The 20,473-nt window shown below is 35.4% G+C and overlaps 1 protein-coding gene and 1 long non-coding RNA gene across 2 annotated transcripts in view; both read left to right on the forward strand.

Annotated features, from left to right (window-relative positions):
* The window catches only part of CNTNAP2 (contactin associated protein 2), a 1,027,914-nt gene that overhangs the window by 515,408 nt on the left and 492,033 nt on the right, over positions 1–20,473 (forward strand). The window lies entirely within an intron of this gene.
* Positions 5,411–8,221, forward strand: LOC135420942 (uncharacterized). The gene is made up of 3 exons (XR_010433789.1): positions 5,411–6,181; positions 6,905–6,958; positions 7,390–8,221. It is a non-coding gene; the product is annotated as an uncharacterized LOC135420942 (long non-coding RNA).

The raw sequence follows: 20,473 nt of genomic DNA on the forward strand, positions 1-20,473 counted from the left end.
TGGTCAAAATAATAGTCCTTAGGGTATCACAGAAAGCTTGTATTTTGCAAAGCAACTAATATTCTCTCCTTTGCAGTGATCTAAAGTCAGTACAAGAGGTTATTATATGTATTTTTATTACTTTTGCTTTTAAAGGGACCCCTTTTTTTTAGTTAGGAATTTACTGTGGTTTGACTGAAGTCTGTCTGGGGAAAACTTCATTCTTTTGTAACCCAAAATCTGTTGAAATCATTTGTTTGTGTCTCTTGAACAAATGGTAGATTCAAAATTACTTTCTCAAGCAGCAGCAGAAGACCTCAGTCCAAGAAAAAAAAACTCACTGAGGCTGTACTCTCTGATATGGCTATAAGCACAATGCACGGCCACTGTTATATTTCAAGTCATGATCACATTTTATGTTTTTATTAGACATGTAAAATCCTCCAATGATTCCAAAGTCAAAGAGTAGGAAATCTAAGGCATAAGACTGCTTTTGCAACCTTAGTTTGGCACCATTTAATGTATGCAGTAAGAAGCTGTCTAATTATATAACTGTTCTCCTTTCCCATATGCCCTGTAAGAATCCATTTAATGTGCAAAATGGTTTATGCATACTTAATAAGTGGTTACTCAATGTTTTGTTTTTTTCTTCATTGCTCAGAAATGTAGCCATAAGCCTAATTGATTGCTGTAAGTACAGAATTACCCATTTACATGTGGCCTTCCGTATGGTACATATGAGAATGCCTTAAGAAGATTTCTTTATTTCTTTTCACATCTGCAATCCCCTTCATCTGCTTCTGCACGTGGTGTGTTGAAGCGCATAAGTAAAAGGTAAAAATGTCCAGTAATGTGATTTGCCTTGGTTGTGATGTGGCATTTTAGATCTTGACTTCCATCTCTCAGTACTGTTTTATATTAAATCCCTGGCCTATCAAGTCTCTCTGAAAATAAGGACTGGAATATGTTTGTTTTCTGTTACTAGCTATCATTGAATAGAAAATCTGTGGTAGAAGTAAAAGGAAAAGTATCCATTTATCTAGGGCAGCATTTTTTCACTACCTGTGTTTAATTTTCCTGTTTACTACTTTCCTACACATGCCCTCACACTTCTGTAACAAATGAGGTGGAAAATTCTATGTGCAACAGCTACATGACTTGAGGCTGTGCCATGACATCATTCTGGACACGCATGGGGAAACCTGTGAAATGGAATCACTTTGACAACCCTTTGGAAGGGTCCATAAGCAGAATTAGAAATTTGCATCGAACCTACAGACCAAAATTGAGCCAATTTTGTACCTCTTCAGTTTGTGCACAGGCAAAGCTCAGAGAGAAATCAGAAGTCATAGGTTATTCTGGGATTCTGGTAGCATATCCTATTTTAGCCAGCCATTTTAGTTGTTCCTTATTTGACTTGTCAAGCTATCTTTCTTTCCTTTCTGTTATTGCCTGAGTTAATTTCTGCTGCCCCATTTGCTAAACAGATCTGTAATTCATCTTTTTACCTGTTTGACTGTAGCTTCCAACCTAACCAGGCTGAGTCCTTTCCTAGACTGCTGTTTCTCCTTTCCTTATCTAGTTCTTTGACTCCTCCTGTGCATATTATCTACCTACCACTTATTCTTCTCCGTGGCTTTACAGTTCCTTCCTACATCTGTTGTTGTTACTACATGCAATTCATTCTTCTCAACATGTGTCTCCCCTGAGGTTTTACCTTCGGGGTTTTTTACCTGAATTCATTTTTCTGACACTGTAGATTATTTTCTGATATTTCTTGCATCCATCCCCCTCACCTTCAGTCCTTGTATGGCTTCATCAAGATAGTTTTTCCAAAATTTCAGCCTTTGCTTGACTAGATCCTCAGGCTTTTCCCTTTTCCAACACCCTGGCTTTTTGTCCTCCTGTGATGTCCCTAGCTCTCACTTTTAGTCCTTTTTTGTCAGTTCTGTCTCTCCTTCCAGACTCACACTTCTGCTCTTACCATCAACAAGTTCAATGTAATCATGGTTTACTCTTATGCTACTTTTTTCATTCCCCTTCAAAAGTGATTATCCAATGCCTTCCTTTCTATGCATGAATCAGTGGGTTCTCTTTTCTGGAAGAAAGTAGACAGCAAAGGAGACATGGACTCCCTGCCTTGCAGCAGCCAAAAAAAAATAAAAATAAAAATAGTCTTCATTCCTTTAAATTGATGTGATCATCAATTTGCCTTCTGGGGATGGGTTTGTTCTTTATAATTTTAGTGAGTTCTGTGTTTAGCATATATACTAGCACAAATTTTTCTGAAATCTTAGCGATAATATTGATCAAGTCTTGTTGGTCAGGCACAAATTCTGTTTTTTCTGAAGATAGTTTACAGGTAAAAGTAGGAAAAAATGTTGAAACTTAAATAACAAAATGTATATAGCTATTATTAAAGTAATTTCCTACCTAATTTCAATTTTATTCAGAAGTTTCTGAATTACTGTAACACTCCTACCCTACCCCAGATTGTAGCAGACAAACTCTGTATTTATTTTTGTCATTCCTTCTAAAATTCTTCATTGTTTGCCTTGAAAACTTTTTAGAGAAAAACAGTAATTTGAAGCAAATAATTATCACAGAGCATTTTTGAAAAAATAATTATAATTTGGGAATGGTCTAAACAACTGAAAATGGAATTTTATTACAGCCAGGACTACAAATCTTAATTGATCTTCTGTTTGAAGTCCTCATATGTCAAAATACAGGACCTTACTGAAGTAATAGCTGATAAAGAACTTGTCTCCTTATCATATACCTAAAAATGAAAGTAAATAGTATTTTCAATGAAACACCCAATGTGCATACCAAATGTGTCAGTGTAGCCCTTCTGCAGAATACCAAACAGATGTAGTCCTCAGGGCATGCTAACTTTCAAAAATGAGAACAGGCAAAATTTTAATAGGTAGTCTTAAGAGAAAGGACAGTTCTTTCTTCCTGCAGAAAGACTATAGTGGAAATGCTTCCCGTAATCATTTGACCTCTTTAAATACGAACTGCATAGAATTGTTCTTTTTTCACAGGTAGTATGCTAGTGTGTAAGAAATTGGGCAACACTGGGAAAATACAGAAGTTTTCCTACTTCTAATAAAAAAAAATTGTGATTGGATTTGCATATCTGCACAAAGGAGAAGCTTGGAGAATGTAGCAAATTGGGCAAATAGTAAAGTTAGTAACCTTAGTCTCAGAGCAACCACTTTTTGCCTTTCCTGAGACACATGATTAGTGAATGGAAACAGGCATGTTTCAGTATCCCAGTGAATCCCCAGTTATCACTGTACCAGTAAATAACCATTCTCATTTGTAATATTCTGAGGAAAGGAGAAAACAGTGTCAACTGTTGTTATAGCTGCTTCACTAACCAGCTTCTAACCATCTTAGCTCTCCTATTCCCTGCCTTGTGTTAAAAGCAGTTCAACATTTAAGTCATCTGAGCTTTTCTGCATGTCCTAATCACAGTAATAAGCACTCAGGTTATAGGGTACAGCTTTGAGAAATGACAAGAGCATCAATTTTATACTTAATTCTTCATTATATATTTTTCTGCTAAATGTTGAAAGAAGGTAGGACTATAAAAAGGTGCAAGATGTACAGTAAATGGTATCTTAAATGTGTTTATTCTAATGCTTTCCAAATTGTTATTCATTAATGCAGTGGAAAGTTAGGTGTTTAGATGAAACAAGCCCTTCTTGATAGCTGTAAATTAAAGAAAGTAAAAATATATACATAGTCTTTTGATGTCCTTTCTATGATCTGGTTGCTAATGTGATTTTATGTACATTGCATAATGCAGACAGTGAAAGAGAAGTTGTCTTTTTTAAAACTAATGAGATACCTTTGTCAAGGTACAATCTGTTTTCAGGAAAAATGCTGTTTAAAGCAGTACCAGTGTTCTGAATAATGACATTATTGAGCTGTTGACAAAGAAAGAATAATAGATTGTGCAAGAATAACCTCTGGAATTACAGAAGTTATATACTAATTTTAAAATTATTTGTGTAAATGAAATGTGTGTCTGATTTATTCACCTTTTTATATATTTATATACTGATTTACCTTGTGGTTTCATTAACAGTCATTTCCAAGTCTTAACTCTGCCTTTATACGCCATGCCAAAATTAATTTTCATGTACATGGTCTCAGTCTTGTCCATAATGAGTTTCTGCTTCAAAAAGGCATAAATTAATTTTAAAAATTAGCGAGTGATTCCGTTTGGTCCTCTCTCTTTTGCTAGAAACCTACCTACGTGATGCGTAGTATTAGTATCCCACCATCTGCTTCTGCTATTGTTTTTATCCCATTATGGTCTCATAGACAACTAATATCCTAACCAAAAGATTTGAAGAAGGCTATTATAGTTCCATTTAAAAGGCTGTTGCCTAAAGTACTGCTTCTTTACTTTGAAATTAACCTGTATTTACACAGATTTTGGTTTTTTGTTTGGTTGGTTTTTTTATCAGGGGAATTTTTGGGGTTAGTGTTTGTTGTTGGTTTGGAATTTTTTTGTTTGTTTTCTTTCTTCTGTTGGGGTCATATTGGAGCCAATGGATATTTATGTATTTCACTTACTTAGATGACATTTGTCTTACACTGTGAATACAGAGATGGCATTTTGAAATGCAGTGTGTCTCATTATAAGTCATTAGTCTATTCAATTCAGTTGGAAGCTGACTGTAAATGAAGAGTAGTTAAAATAGCTGTCCACTTGTGTTTATAATTAGATGCTCAATTTCTCTTTATTTCTCTCTCCTAAACCGTGTATTTTGTTCGTCTGCTAAATGCTTTCTCAGTTTCTTCTCTGGTGTTACAAAGCATACAGAATTTGTTACAGAGCAGGAACAAAAACTATCCTGAAGAGACCGCACACGCTTTTTTGTCACAGACTTTAAAGGTTGCATGTAAGTGAATGGGTGGCAGATACAGCTTCTAGGTATGGGTGGTAATGAACCTTTTTCTCTGTAGAACAGTGACTTTTGCAGATTTTGGAGACGACCTGTGCATTTAAGGCACATTAAGGAACATATAGTAAGGAAGAAAAAAAGTAATTTCACTGTATATGTCTGTATATGTCTGAACTTATTAAGGCTGTTACATTTGGCTTCCTACTGACTCAGAAAGAAATGGTCCTACTGAAAATGTTATGGTAATGAGGTGCTTTGGATTTTTTTCTTTGGACAAAGATTTCCCTGTACTTCAAAAGCTTTCTGTATTTCCATTTCCTTGCAAATAGTTAGGTTTCTTAAACCTTGAAGGATAAGTATCTAGTGCTTATCCTTCCTGGAGCTGGGAAATGGATAACAGATTCAAATGAGGAAATACTTCAGTAAGTGTTGTGAAACATCATGTCCCAGGACAGGAATGCTGCTCTATGACATTATATGTAATGCTGCTGTGTAGCAATCCTGTTGCTAACCAAACCTCATAATACAGTCCTTGAAAGCCACAGAAATACTCCGGTGCCCAAAATTTTGTTGGGACTCCATAGATGTTAGGAAGTGATGGGGCAAGTTCTGATGCTACGAGGCCTGCCAGAGGCACCACCAGCAACACCAGTATGTTCCAGCATGTACCCCTAAACAGCACATGGTTTGCTTTTCTAATTACTCTTTTTCCTGACTCTCTTTTTACCACCTTCGTACCTGCCTTATCTGCTCTGCTCTCCTCTCAGGTTAACAACAACTTTTTAGTAACTACTTTCTCCCCTTTCTTCCCTGTTTTGCTACATCTGTACACATATTTGGTATTTCTGATATTGTTACCTAGATGATTTTCACTTATGTAGTATTACTGGAAGAGTTATCAAGAATCTGCTGAGCTTTCAAGACTTCACTCCCCAAATTCACCCAGTGCTTCCCATGAGTGGTCTGTGAAGCCAGACTCTTTCTCCCTTTAGTCTGCTTAAGCACTGGAGAAATCCTACTATCCCTCATGGCACTAACTGTAGGTTTTGTCAGCTTCTCATTTTGTAATCCAACATGTCAGACAATTTCTTATGTCACATCTGACACTTTTCTGTGTCCTACCCCTTTAGCATAACCTCAGCAGGAACCCAGTTGGCCTTTTCATTTGCTTAAAGCCCTAAGGTGCAATCAAGTCTCAGGGCTGTTCCAAAACTTAAAAGGTATTCTAACTTGCCTGAATAGCCACTTCAATCTGAACTGCAAAAGGAGACATACCAGTAAGTCTAGAGCTTCTCTTTGACACTGCTAGTCAGTTGTGTATGTTTTGTGGTGTTCATTTAAAATTTAACACAGGAATTGTGCCTAGCAGACACAGAATTAAAATTATTTAGCAACTGTCTATTAATATTGAACAAGTTGCAAACAATGGTAAATTATGTTTTCCATTGTATTTATTCTTGATTCTGCATATTGAAGACTTATGTCAGCTGAAATTGAATAGATGAAAAAATGAAGTCTAATACTCTAAGTTTTTATATAGCAATGCAGAATGCATGCAAGAGAATAACTTTCAAGAACTCAAAGAGAATTTATACAGGCCTATTGTCTTGTGAAAATTGTAGTAGAATTTTGTAATCATGGTGAGGGATTTAGACCTGCTCTGTATTTCTTAAAACAGTTCTTCTAGAAGTACTATTTGCCTTTATATTTTTGCGAAGTGCTATTTCAGTAGTTGCTCTGGGGGAAGAATGGCATCTCCTGAGTCATACGCCTTCAGTAATGAATGTAAGAAGTAGAACAGAAGTAGGCAAACACTAGTGCACTCAGGAGACACACTCAGTCCCTGCCTACCCAATACTTAGAACCTAGGAAAAGTAATTCTAGCACAGAGGGAAAAACCTTAAGAAAGGGTCATATAGGTCGTGATGGTCTAAAAGGTGCAGCATTTTGCAATTATGTAAGAATAATAATTTCAACATGTCCTTTTGTTTGAACATCAGTTTCTTGGGTTAACATTGTGAATATAATAGTAACTACAAGAATGCCTCAGAAATGTAAGTAGAAAATAAAATATTTGTATGTCTTTTGTTACCTAGAAAAGTTTAGTTTAGAAGGTCCCTTTTCTCATAATTTTTTAATGCCATTTTAACTGATAGACTACTTTGTTATACTATATTTTCTTCTTAAAAGTAATCATAATGGGGGTTTTTTGATTATACTCTGAGATTATCTTTCTTTTGTTTCTGCAAATCTATGTTAAGAAGAGTTCTCAATGCACGAGAATGAGTCATTGTTAGTGTTATGTGGCTCATACCTTAGAATTATATGTCATTCATTTGAAATTGCAACACAATCCTGATGGATTATTTTCGTTGAGATATGTAGGTGTGATCAGTGATCGGATTTTAAACTGTATGAAACCATTATCTCAATATAGAACACTTTCTTGAATTGCTCTCCTATTGTTTTTCTGGTGTATACCTAGATAGCAGTGGATGGTGGATGGCTTCTAGTTGCTCAGATTTCATAGTGATGTTTTGATTTGAGAAATCATATGAGAAGGAATATAATATATGTAACAGGCCACCAGTGAGCTGAAAATTTATGCACGAAGAGATAGGTAATGTAGATCTATATTTGTCCTTCTAATGTTGGAAAGAGAGCCTACCAGCTCTATACAAATAAAACACTTGAAAGCCAGCTGAATGCTAAGGCTGAAGTGGAATCTTTGGTATTTCAGAGATAGTTAAAACCTGTTTTCCTAATGGTTGCATCAAAATAAAACATTCTTTTTCCTTACTTGGCATTACCAAGGAACTGGAGATAAGCGACTCTGTGGAAGAAAAAAAATGGAGCAAAGAGTGAGGATTTAGAGAATCCAAAAAGTATTTGTCTTGACTTAGAGAAAAAATGGACATCCTTGGATGTTCATCTTTAAAAAAGATCCTTGGATCTTTTTAAAAGAGGAAAAAGTGTAATGGAAAGGAGGGCATAAGAGAAGGATGCTTAGGAAACGGATTCAATGCTGCACGTTAAATGAGATATATTGATGTATATATGTTGATTTCAAATTTAAAATGATTTGATCTGAGGGAACCAGAGATTATAATGCATGAGATAGTTGTCTGTGACAGTGGGGAGTTAGACTTAATACTGAGGGAGATTATTTCTCTCCTGCGTAGCCTATTTCAGTTCCTCCTGCACCACAGGTTTCTGAGGGTGACAATACTGTGATCCATACTGAAACAGAAGACATCATGAGATAAAACACATAGTCTACATTTACAAATAAAAGTTTATTTAGTAGTATGTTTTCAATAAAGAGAAACATCTACAATTCTGTTTTTCTTGAAATCCTCCTGCTTTTGTGTGTTAATCTAGAATTGTCTTCAACATTAAAAAAAAAGGGATTAATTTTGCCATCGACCTGTGGGTTTATGGAAACAAGAATACAGGTGCCCAACATTTAATCACTTGTGGTTTGGTAGGTTCATAATCTCAGTTTGGAATTTATGTAATTCTTCATGTAGAAATAACGATTACCCACACATATTTTTCATTCATAAAACAGGGAAAGCAAATACAATGGTTTACAGTGTTCAAAGATAAAAAACAGACTTCCTTTATTCTGTATTCATACAATGGATTTTATACCCTTGAGTGTGTCATTAGCAGTTCATATAAAAAACCCCATGCATGTTGAGTTACAAACATGCAGTTTTCCACTGAAAAATAATTTTCATTCCTTCCCTGTCTCTTTCATAAAGTGTACAGTAGGATGAATATTAATCTTTTCTACATATGTGTGTTAATTGCCAACTTTTTTCTAAATATAGAACTGTATTAAAAATAACTAAAGATTAATATTATCAAAAAAGAGAAAAAAATATAAAAACATTCCTAGCAATTTCCTGTTTTGTAATGTCCTTCTCACAGAATATTTTTCCTTCATGAAAGAAACTCAAAAACACTAAAAAAAAGTTAAAAAAAAAAATACAAAAGCATTACAATATAGGCCACATGGATATCAAAATAATGCTCTCTTTTTTTTTTCATTTTTCTCTGAATTCTTAAAAATCGTAAAATTCCAAAAAGGGAGATTTATATGTTATATATTTGCAGTCATATTTGAAACAAACTTTAATGGTACGTGTGCAAATGAAAATTATGCTGTCCCTTTGTGAAACAATAGAAATGTATCTATAACATCCAAAAGAACTGAAATGGAAATTTGAGCACAAAGAACAAACTTTACTTAATTTGACAGTGCTTTGAAAATTTTGGAATATTTGATTTTCATGACTGATTGTTTATCTACTGAAAATCGATGTCCAAAATGTCTGTCTCAGATTAAGTCTTGCTATGAATTTTCAAATGTTTTAGTATCCTTTAAGAAAGGATTTTTAATTAATATGTAAATATATGGATAGTATGCAAGGTACACTCTATACTCTTATTATTCACCTTTTTTTTTAACAGAACATAAAATAAAAAAAAAAATTTACTGTAGCAGATTTTTAAAAGAAATGTGACTTTTTGCTTCTTTGGATTACATAGCCAGCTTTTTTATTTCTTTGTATGTCTTTGTTACATTTACCTGAGATTTTCCAGCATGAAAGGGAGTAGAAAAAATCCAGGATTTTTAAAAAACTTCTGTAGAATAGAAAAACACCCCAATGAAGGTGGAGTGGAAAAAACAAAGTCGAGGCTTTTTGTGCTACTTGGTATGCCATGTACCATATGCCACTCTAAAGATACATTTGAAAATTTGCACAGATAACCAAGTTGCTCATCCTTCTATTATTTTTCCCCTCTACCTTACTGTGGAATGAGAAATAGGGTTTTAAGGAAATTAAGCAAATACAGATTGTGATCCTAAAACTCCCTTAATTTGCTCTGTTGTTGTGATAGATATTTTAGTGTATCTGCTAATGTTTGGCAGGTTGCCCACATAAAAAGTTAGCATGCTGTTCAGTCTTATATCTCCTTAATTAAACTATTACTATCCAGCTTTTTTTAAGGTCTCATTGTGAAGCATATGTGAAAGAAACAAAAATTGCATAATTAATATTTTGGGCTATTAATAATAAATAAACTAGCTATAGTTACAAAAAAATAACTAAGGTTCTGGAAATTAAATCGCCTTAAAATTCTTGTTTGCCACTTGCATCTCTTGAAAATTCCCCCGGATTGGATTTAGCACACCTGTGTGAAAACAGCAATCTTCCCAGATCACCAGGTTTTGCTTTTCATTGCAGCTATTGGGCAATGCTGGACAGGTCCACTTCTTTGAGGCACTTATGTTAAAGAAGTATTGATATAGAATAGAGTCATAGAATGGTTTGGGACTGAAGGCACCTTAAAGATCATCAAGTTCCAACTCCCCTGCCATGACACCTTCTAGTAGACTAGGCTGCTTCAAGTCCAGTCCAGCATGGTCTTGAACACTGACAGGGATGGGTCATCCACAACTTCTCTGGACAAACTGTTCAAATGCCTTACCATGTTCACAGTGAAGAACTTTTTAGATACTGTCTAATCTAAACCTGCTCTCTTTCAGTTAGAAGTTTGAAGACATTCCCCCTTGTCCTGTCACTGCATGTCCTTCAGAAGAGTCCCTCTCCAGCTTTCTTGGAAGTCCCCTCTAGGTACTGGAAGGTTCTCTTAAGGTTTCCCCAAAGCCTTCTCTTCTCCAGGCTGTACAGCCCCATCTCTCTCAGCCTGTGTTCATAACAGAGATGCTCCAGTCCCCAGTCATCTTCATGGCCCTCCTCTGGACCCACTTGAGCAGAACCATATCTTTCTTATGCTGACAAACCCAGAGCAGAATGTATACAAGCCCAGATAAAAAATAAAGTTCTGGAGGCTGTATGTTGCAGTCATGGCTTCTTTCAGTCTCCTAAAATTCAGAATTCTGAAGGCTGTAAATAAGAATTGTACAAGTTCAATGCAGCAGAAAACTATAAGGAAAACAAAGCCCCTTTCCTTCATGTTGCTAAGATTAAAATGTGTTTTCGTTTTTTTACACCAGTAAACAGGTGTATCTTTAAAATTGATGTTTCGTGTGGGATTTGATCTGCCTTAAGGTTGTGTCATACAAATGAGGATTTATATTCAGTTTCTAAAAGTTGGGGGTTTTTACATATATATTATACATTCCTCAGTTAATTTCAAGTCATCTGGAATGCCTATAAATTGAAAGATTGCTATAATCACCCATTAATCTTTTATTAGTTAAGAGCAGACCTTTGAACTCAGAAGCAAACTGAAGCCTGTGGAGGTCACAAAACAAGTTTGTATGTCTTTTGCAGTTAATCCCATTTATAGGTTCCATTTTCTGAAGCTTAAATTTGTTTTCCAGTCCATTGGAAGGGGATTTATTTTGTACTGTTCTGAGGTGATCAGAACAGTCGTATCTCTGAGAGATCCTTTAGTATGGCCAGAAGATGAGTGAGCCACAGGTCTCCTGATCTCTGCTGTTGATAGCAGAAGGTAAAAAAAATCCTCCTCCAGCACTGCAGAACTGCTTAGTGGTCACAGCTGATTACAATGCAGATTTACATTACTTAGGAGTAAGATGGATTCTGCATGCTCCCTCAAGATGCCATATAGTTTCTGGGAACAGGATTATCCAATGAGCAGAGTGATGAGATGAGCAAGAGATAGGCAATGTCTCTGCAGATTCCAGTGTTCTTGGAATTATTTCTGCAGAGCAGAACTTTCCCGCATCCCTGATGTATATGTCCTTTATAGAAGTATAGACATGGAGGGAAATGCTTTGTCTCCTAGTAATAGAGAACACTGTGCTCTTTTGATTCTTATTTTACCAACTTTTGGCTGAAAAAGCATGGTCTATAACATTTCTGTTCTTCATATTCTTTCTTCCCCCCTTACATGTAATAAAGATTAATTCTCTGGAGGGTATTTTTCACCCCTGAGGACAAGAAGCTGTGTTCTTATATCATGGTGAATTTACATGTAAATGTAGTCAGAATTAAATTAAAGTCTCCAAGTAAAGAATAAATTTGGTGCTTGTAGACTGTTTTAATTCCATTCCTTGCAAATAATATTTTTCTTCTGTTTTTAATGTTCATAAAATACTTGAATGTTTAAAAGCCTTTAAGAAAACAGCACTAATAGTTTGTTGTACAAGAAGCCAGTATGCATTTACTGGTAGAGTCAGGGAAAATGCTGTTTCTTTTCTCTATATGAGCCCATAAATTATGTTGTCATCAGCAAGGATTACACAGAAAGAAGTCGGAAAGCACAGATTCTTCCATAACAAAACAGATTTCTGTGGGACAGTGTGGCTGATGATGTGTGTGCAAGTAACTTCAGAGCTTACTGCTAAGTCCTGTCAACACTGTCAGTCTTCATGTTTTTTGCTTTAGTTCAGTAAAAGGAATGGAGACTGGGTTTCTTTATTTCTTTGCTTTAACAAAGAGGGAGCTTCAGAGCCCAGAGTGGAAACATGGGCCTTTGAGTTTATAAACAATTGTTTTTACAAATACTAAACTCACTACTATGCATGGTGACGTGTACCAGAGTGCATTGACAATAGATATAGGGCACACAAATGTTGAATTCATCAATCCACTGCTCCACTGACTAAAAAGTCACCTTGGAGTTCAACCATGTCTCAGGGGTGTATCAGATTTCATGCCTCATTTTTATCTTGGGCTAGTATTTACAAAAATCATACATACTCATGCTTTCCATTAGGAGTTCTAGCTTGGGAAGAATTACTGAATTTAATCCTCTGCTTTTGAAGATCATAATGGAATACAGGACAGTGTTTCCAAAGTTCCCTAAAAATGAATCTATATGAATCTGTGGCATATGGCATACATGTGTTCACTAATCTCTGACTTTTTGACTGTTAATGCTTTATCCTTGTAGAGAAATCCTCTGAAATGTAATTTACAATTATAGTATTATACAATCATAGATTACATTGGTTGAACTACACTCCATCCAGCAAACTAAATTACAGCAGTCAGATCTTTATGGATTAGTATACCATCAACTTCTGTAGATGAAGAGAGACCCTCTTAGTATTTATAGAGATATTTTTTTCGGTCATACTAACTCCTCGGGTTGCAGAATAAACAGGGTTTTGGGACACAACATAACCAGGCTGCGTGACACTAAAGATTGTTAGGATATCCAGCACCCTTGCTCAGCATTGAGGTTTTGCTGTTGCTATCCTTTATATAATATTTAGAAGATTCAACTGAGCTAATACTTTCAGGAGGGAGGAAGAATTTTCTTTCTTTTTCTTTTTTTTTTAACCCTTGGGTGTAAATCCTGTTGGGCCTGGCAATTGTCTGATAGTCAGAAATGCAGGCCCACATGTAAACAAGAAATGAAAAGTAAAAGCTTCTGTTGGAGTATTCCAATATCATTCTGAAGGTGGAATAACAACCATTTTCAGGCGGAGAAGAAGGAGTCTGAATGTGAGGGAGGTGTAAGGAGCAAAACTCATTTTGTAGTTCCCCTTTCACCTAAATGAGGACTAAATTTATCTGGGCATGCTGCTCTGTGAGGGCTTTGGTGTTGATTTGTTTTATTTCCATAACAAAAATCTAATTTTAGAAATCCATGATCAAATATCTCTTTTTGTTGTGGAAAAACTAGGACTTGGTTTCTGTTTATAATGGGTTATTGTTTTGGAGTGCAGATTGCATTTGTTTTACATGTTTTGAGCTAAATAAAATCCCTCCTTTCATTTGTTACAAACAAACAAAAAACCCAACAAACAAACAAAAGCAAAAAACCCCCTTTTCTTCTACCATACTTAAAAACCCTACAGATCACATACAGATCATGGCTGGGAGTATTTTGCCATGCTTTTTGTAGTACTTGTGAATAGTACATGTTTCCCAAAAAATGTTGTTTGGTCCACAGTGGTGCAGAGTTTTGACAATAGTATGAATTTTTCATATCTTTTTCTAAGGGAAAGAGGAAAAAAAAACCTTCTACGTCTTTCAGATATGTTATTAACTGTACCTGAAGTTGTACCAACATATGCAAAAATAGGTATAGAAAGAAATATGAACTGACACTTCCATGCAATGCTGTTTCTACTTCATATATGAAAGTGCAGTACCATAACGCTTCTGTCATCTCTAAAATACAACTCAGCTGAAGTTTGTTAAAAGTAGCTCAGTTCTCAGTATTTCTCAGGTCTTATAACTATTCATTCCATTTATGCATTTATCTTTTTTTCACTGTAATTTACATAGCATCTTGTTTCATTTCATGTGCTAAAGACTGTCAACTGCTAAGAAAGTCTTCTTAGAAATTTGCCAGGAAAAATAAAATAATCCTATGGACAAACAAGCTCACATAAAATGGTACGGGGTTTATTTGCTGGGCTATTTAATCTATAGAGCACTTTCCAAACAGTATGGTAGTATGATTAGTAAATAACAGAGTTAAGTAATTTTCCACAGTATCCCAGTGAGATCATTAATCTCCAAAGCAGTCTGCACACAGAAGCTGTAGAAATTCCGTACTTGGAGATTTTTAAAATTTGACTGATCAAGACCCAGAGCAACTTGATTCAAATTTAAAATTATGGAGGAGGTAATTGCTGTAAATGACCTCCAGGGGTCAACTGCAACCTAAGTTACTCTGTGTTTCTATGATAAGTAATCAGGGTTTAGGTGGCAGCCTTATGGCTTGTCAGTTTATTTTTCGGTAGAGTGCCAAGAGGAAAGTGTGTGTTTTTGAATAAATCAGTGCAAAGCAAATTTCTGTTAAAGCAATTTCTATTGAAAAGCAGATTTACACCTTTACATATTTTATTTTATTTTTCTTAAACAGTTGAAATGCGTGCTTAACACTGCTCGGTGGGTTTGGAGGATCTCTTTCTCTCCCTCCCTACCCCTCTTTCTCTCCTATTTTAATCCTATGAAACATGAAAAAAGACAGAAGGGATTTTTATTCATGCAGATTCGACTGGCTGTTTCAAAACCTTAGCTCTGGACATGTGAGGACTTTTTGAAAATTCACCCCTCTAGTCTTTACTTGTAGCTTCTGTAACCATTCGTGTTGTGCATTTAAACTACTGGATTGTCTTTTTAACCAAGATTTGACCTTTTGAACTGCTCATAATTCTTTCTCATCACTGTATTATGGTAGAAAATAGAAGCCTTATCAGGGACTTACTGTTCTGTCAGAGGCTCTCAAATTAATAAACTCTTCATATCTTTATGAAGGTATCACTTAACAACATGGTGTTTCTAACATATCAATATGTTAAAATTATTTGGGTGGATTGCACAGCTTCACTATCTTGAGGATTGAGAGAGGTGAAGAAAGCTGATTAAATATCTAGCTGATCTAATATCCCTGAGAGTTTTCTTTCTGGAAACTCTACTTTTAGCATTTGTTTTAAAATCAAGCCCCTCTCCATTTGGTTTTTTTTCGAGCCCCACTGTATCAACAGAAAAATTTTGGTAGAGATAGTTGAGTACAGCATAGTGTCTTTATATAGTACTTCAAATTTCAGCTGAGTTACAGCAAGAAGCAACTTTCTATCAAAGTAAGCAAAGTTTGTCTATAAGATGGAAAACTGCTGTCAACTAAAAGTCTGTTTTAGCAAAAAGAAAAAAAAAGCAAACTGTGATTTAAAAACAGCCCTTTATCTGAGTTTCTTACAAGGCCCTCAGCTAGCAGTCATAGCAAAGACTGTCTGCCATTGTATTGTTCAAAGATCACCTTTTGAGATAAGAAGCCTCTAGTCCCACACTCACCTTTGCTAAAATAAATGCTTGGAAATGAAATAAGGAGACAAGTATTAATAATATATTGATATAAAGCATCAAGGAAACTGGCCTAAACTCTGTTTAATTTCTATAAATTTTCAATCTGTTTACTTGGGTTCAAAGAGCAGACAAGTGATAGTGAATATGCTTCATATCTAAATTTCAATGTGCAAGAGTGTTGTAAAAGATTTGTGAATGTCAGTAGGATATTGCATGTCTGATAAGAAAATATCAGGCATTAGGATTTCTATGATTGTAATAAGTACCTCTCAACTTATTTAAACCTGCAATTACATATAACACTTGATGAACCTTCCTTATTACCTCTATCAAACCTTTCTAAATCCTACATGAATTCTTATTTTGTCTCCAAAATATTAATACATTGATATCAGTTTAATTGCAATTGTTTTTATATATGAACAAATATAGTTCTTGTTGACATATAAAACAGCCTGCTTAATAATATTTTAATCTTAAAAATGTTATAATAAATAAATGGACTTTGTCTTAAATTAAAATTATGGTGGAGGTTCTTTTTGCTTTTGGCAATGGAATTTTTTATTTTATTATTCCAGCATCTAGACCTATGTCCTTTAGACAGAAATCTGCCTTTGTTTGCCACCTGTTTGATTTTTTTAGTGAAGTGAAACTCCTGTTATTGTTACAGAACAGGCAACATATGAGCTGTGGCTGCTCACAGAGATAGACAGCATTATGGACTTCGCTCCAGGTCAGAGAAAGGCTTCCTGGGACAATGAATTCCTAATAACTTGTGGCAGCAAGTAGACAATATGCACTTTGAACATAAAGCTTTTGCCCAAGGGACATCCCCTTTTTTCTTTTCTATTCCTTTGATACCTTCCTAGAGTTTCAGGTCCCATAGTTAACATAACAAGATTGGTTGTAAGAATTTCAACCCACGGTGTAAAGCAGAATTTAGTATTTACTTTTGCTTCTTTGGACTATCAAAATATATTGTATGTTGCCTGTTATTGTGTCAATGGAAAGATAAAATATAAATAGTACAGATCTGAAGCTTGAGGGCTGATGGCATGTTGCTATGGGTGATGGTCATGGAGCATACTAAAAGAAAGGAATTCAATTACAAACCTTTAGCATAAATCATCCTGAGCAACGATGTACAGATCACCTTGTCAGATGAGCTTCTACGTGCGGTTGTCTGGCAAACTGGAGAATTTATGAAGCACTAAACTGTGTCACTGTCAGCTGGATTTAACATACAGTAACATTATGCTCACATAAAGCTCTTCATGAATGGGATTTGAAAAATCTTAACTGCACTAATCTCAAAGGATCAGTGCAATGAATATGATAGTGTGTCTGTGCTGAATATTTCCACTTAGCTAATCTAAACCTATTAGAGTAACTAAAAGACTAAATTCAAATGAAGAAAAGGAGCTTGAGGTAGTATTAGAGCATAAAACTCCCTGGACAAATTCAGTGCCATTTAATGATATATATATAAAGAGAATTTGTTTTAATCCATAGATAATGCTCTGGTGTAGGAAGTATGGATTTCTGAATTCTAGGGTTTTTTGTCTTTTTTCTTTAAATGGGTAAAACTTTTAATTTTTAATGAAACATTAAGTTTTAACAAGATGCATTACCTTATATTATCAGATTCATGTAAGCAAGCATTAGCATGGATGCAGCCTATTTGTCAGAGAAGCAGAGCCTGTGGTCTCTGAAGCCATGCCTTGTATGCCCCCTTTTAGTTCAGGACAGCAACTGATCACCTTCATATTAGAAAGAGAAAACCAGTTAGGAAGAATAATAGGAACTCACTATTGCTCTAAATAGATACATTAACCTTTACAGTTTAGCTTTCTCTTAGCCCAATTTATTTAATCTACATTCATGTGCATCTTACTTACCTAAATATGATGATGAAAATGAATAAGTCATTAAGCATATTTGTGTCTCTGTGCAAACTTACTCCCTATAGAATATTGCCTCCATATAGTCTGCTACCTCTTCTGCTGAGCACTCTAATACTTCCTCTAGTCAAGATGGATCTCCTGCCACTTGCTTTTCCTTTGTCATATATTACCCATTATCAGTCCCATGGAGGAATGAGGTCTTACTGAATAATATGAAATATGAGGACTCAGACTTACTTAGCTGCCTCTGGGAGACAGTTGAGGGCCTATCACAACTACAGACTCTTCAGTCTTAAGCTTTGAGGGGTAGCAAAAACCTTTGAAGCTGAGGCCACAGTGAAGTGGTTCAAGAAACCATAAGGCTAGTGAGATCTGTAGAGCAAGAAATTTGATATGTTGTTAAAGTACTCCCCTCCATTCGTGCCTCTAGTATTTTCTCAGAGTTTGTTTTTCTCAGGTCACATTAGGAATTTGATCATATATTCATAAAAATCCTTGTGAATTATTGCCACATTGTTTATTTTTCATGGGCTTATGGCTTTATATCTTCATGATTAAGTCAATCAAAAAAATTATTAATGTTTTTTGGCAGCTGGCTACCAATGTTTAAAAATGTTGTGTCTGGTCAATTTAGGTGGCTTGATCTTAATCATCACCTGGTGTGCTTCCAGTGCCTATTTACAAGATATTGATTTTTTTTCTAAACCACAACACAGCCCAAGTTGCTTAAGGGAGAAACACGTATTGCCTGCTGATAACCAAAGCCTTAGTGTTCAATACTGAGATGGGCAGTGTACTCTCAGCTATACTAAACATATACCCTGGTGTATTAGATTAAAAAAAAATCATAAATAGGTAAGTACACTTTTTTAGTTCAAAAGGTTTGGTTCTGTGTGCATGTCAGTAGTGGAAGACAGGGTAGTTCCTACATAGTGTATTGAAGTGCCATCTTTAATGGGGTCTGATAGCGGATTGTCAAGAAGAGGTGCTAAATTGGAGATATTTATGAATTTACATGCACAGTGTCCTAAAACACACTTGAGCGGCTACTTCTTCTGAAATAAAAACATTATATGTATCTCTTTTTAATTCATGTCTTACTCTGGGACTCAGACACTAAACTCAGTGAGGCCAACTAGTAGATGATAATATCTTATCTTTCCAGTGCAATTACCTTTTAAAATGAGGAGAACCTTTCACTGAAAAGATGAACCTGTCCATAGCAGGGCTTTAAAATCTTGAAAGATGATGTGCACGGACAGGTCATTGACTAAGACTAATATTAGACTAAGAGTAAGCTATCTCTTAGTTTTTGTAATAAATATAAAGTAAGGTTATAGCATCCTTAGGAAACAGTACCTTAATTAGAGGTTATCCTTCAAGGCAATGCTTCTTTTATCTTGAAGATGGTTTTGATAGTAGTTCAGTGCTGTGAGCAAGCCATCTATTTGATAATTAACATCCATTTTTCAGTCTTCCTGTTCCTACTTTGAAGATGTTCTTCCTTTTCAATCGATAATTATATTTTTAAATAGAGGATTATGTGATTAAAAGAAAATCAGTGTTAATTTTAAAGACAGTATACTGAAATTCAATTGTTTTCTTATGTGAGGTGACTTTTCTTATGAGAAGTGATCCTCCCTGTCTAGTCTGCCCTTACCAGACCCCACCTGGAGTGCTCTGTCCAGCTGTGGTGCCCCCACACAAGAAAGACATTGATCTATTGGAGCAAGTCCAGAGGAGAGCCACTAAGTTGATCAGAGGCCTGGAGCACCTCTGCTACGAAGACAGGCTGAGAGAGTTGGGGCTGCTCAGCCTGGAGAAAAGAAGGCTCCAGGGAGACCTCACTGTGATTAGATCATTTAGATTAGATATTAGGAAAAAATTCTTAAAGGGTGAAATTACATAAAGGTGGTGGGGCACTGGACCAGATTGCCCAGAGGGGTTGTGTTCTCCCTACCCCTGGAAGTGTTCAAGGCCAGGTAGGAAGGGGCTCTGAGTAACCTAGCCTGTTGGAAGGTGTTCCTGTCCATGGCAGGGAAGGTGAGACTAGATGATTTTTAAGGTCTCTTCCAACCCTAACCTTTCTAAGATTCTATGTAGCTTGTCTTTTTTGATAACCTAAAGTATATATAGTGGGGATCTTATGGCTTATGTGCTATTTCATTGTTAGTTTTATTTTGATTATTTTATCAGGTCAGAAATACATTTGTATTTACTATGAATTCAGCCTTGAAATTTCTTTTTATTCCCCCAAACCCTTCTCTTTTTCCATGCCCCCGCTTCACAGATGTATTGTCATTATTTTGATCCATTGTACAATTCAATCTTTAGTGACAACTCAGAATTAACCTTCTTATTGGCTGCTTGTCAGCATAATGAAATAATTTCAGAGCTGTCTGTTTGCCTTCACTGATGTTTTCTATTAAGACTTAGGAAGATCTTATCTTTGTTTGTATTACAAAGAGAAATTGTCTTCAGCTTTGAACAAATTTCTAGCATTGCCCAACTCCATCCTTTACACTTCAGGTCTAATAGTGGTCATTGTAAGTGGTTTGTTATCCTTCCTCCAGCATTTTTTTTATTTTAATAATAAAAATACTCTATATTTCCATTAAACTGTGTTAACTGTAGTAGCATTATCTAACAATGAGCTATCCTAGTTGACTTTTCCTGAAGCAGGTTGGTGTTCTGGGTTCAGTTCCAAAACCTATTACAAAATTCAGAGTTTGCCTTTTAATAGCTTAACTATCAGTTAATAAACTTTTCTTCAGCCTTTTACAGTAAATAACTTCTGCCTCATATCTTCTACAGACATTCTCTCTGTAGAGAGTGTTGAAGAAACACCTTTTTCCCCTGAATTATTTATAGTATGATTTCAACCGTAAAGTTG

The sequence above is a fragment of the Pseudopipra pipra genome, chromosome 1 (genome assembly GCF_036250125.1).
Source record: "Pseudopipra pipra isolate bDixPip1 chromosome 1, bDixPip1.hap1, whole genome shotgun sequence".
Classification (NCBI taxonomy): Eukaryota; Metazoa; Chordata; class Aves; order Passeriformes; family Pipridae; genus Pseudopipra; species Pseudopipra pipra.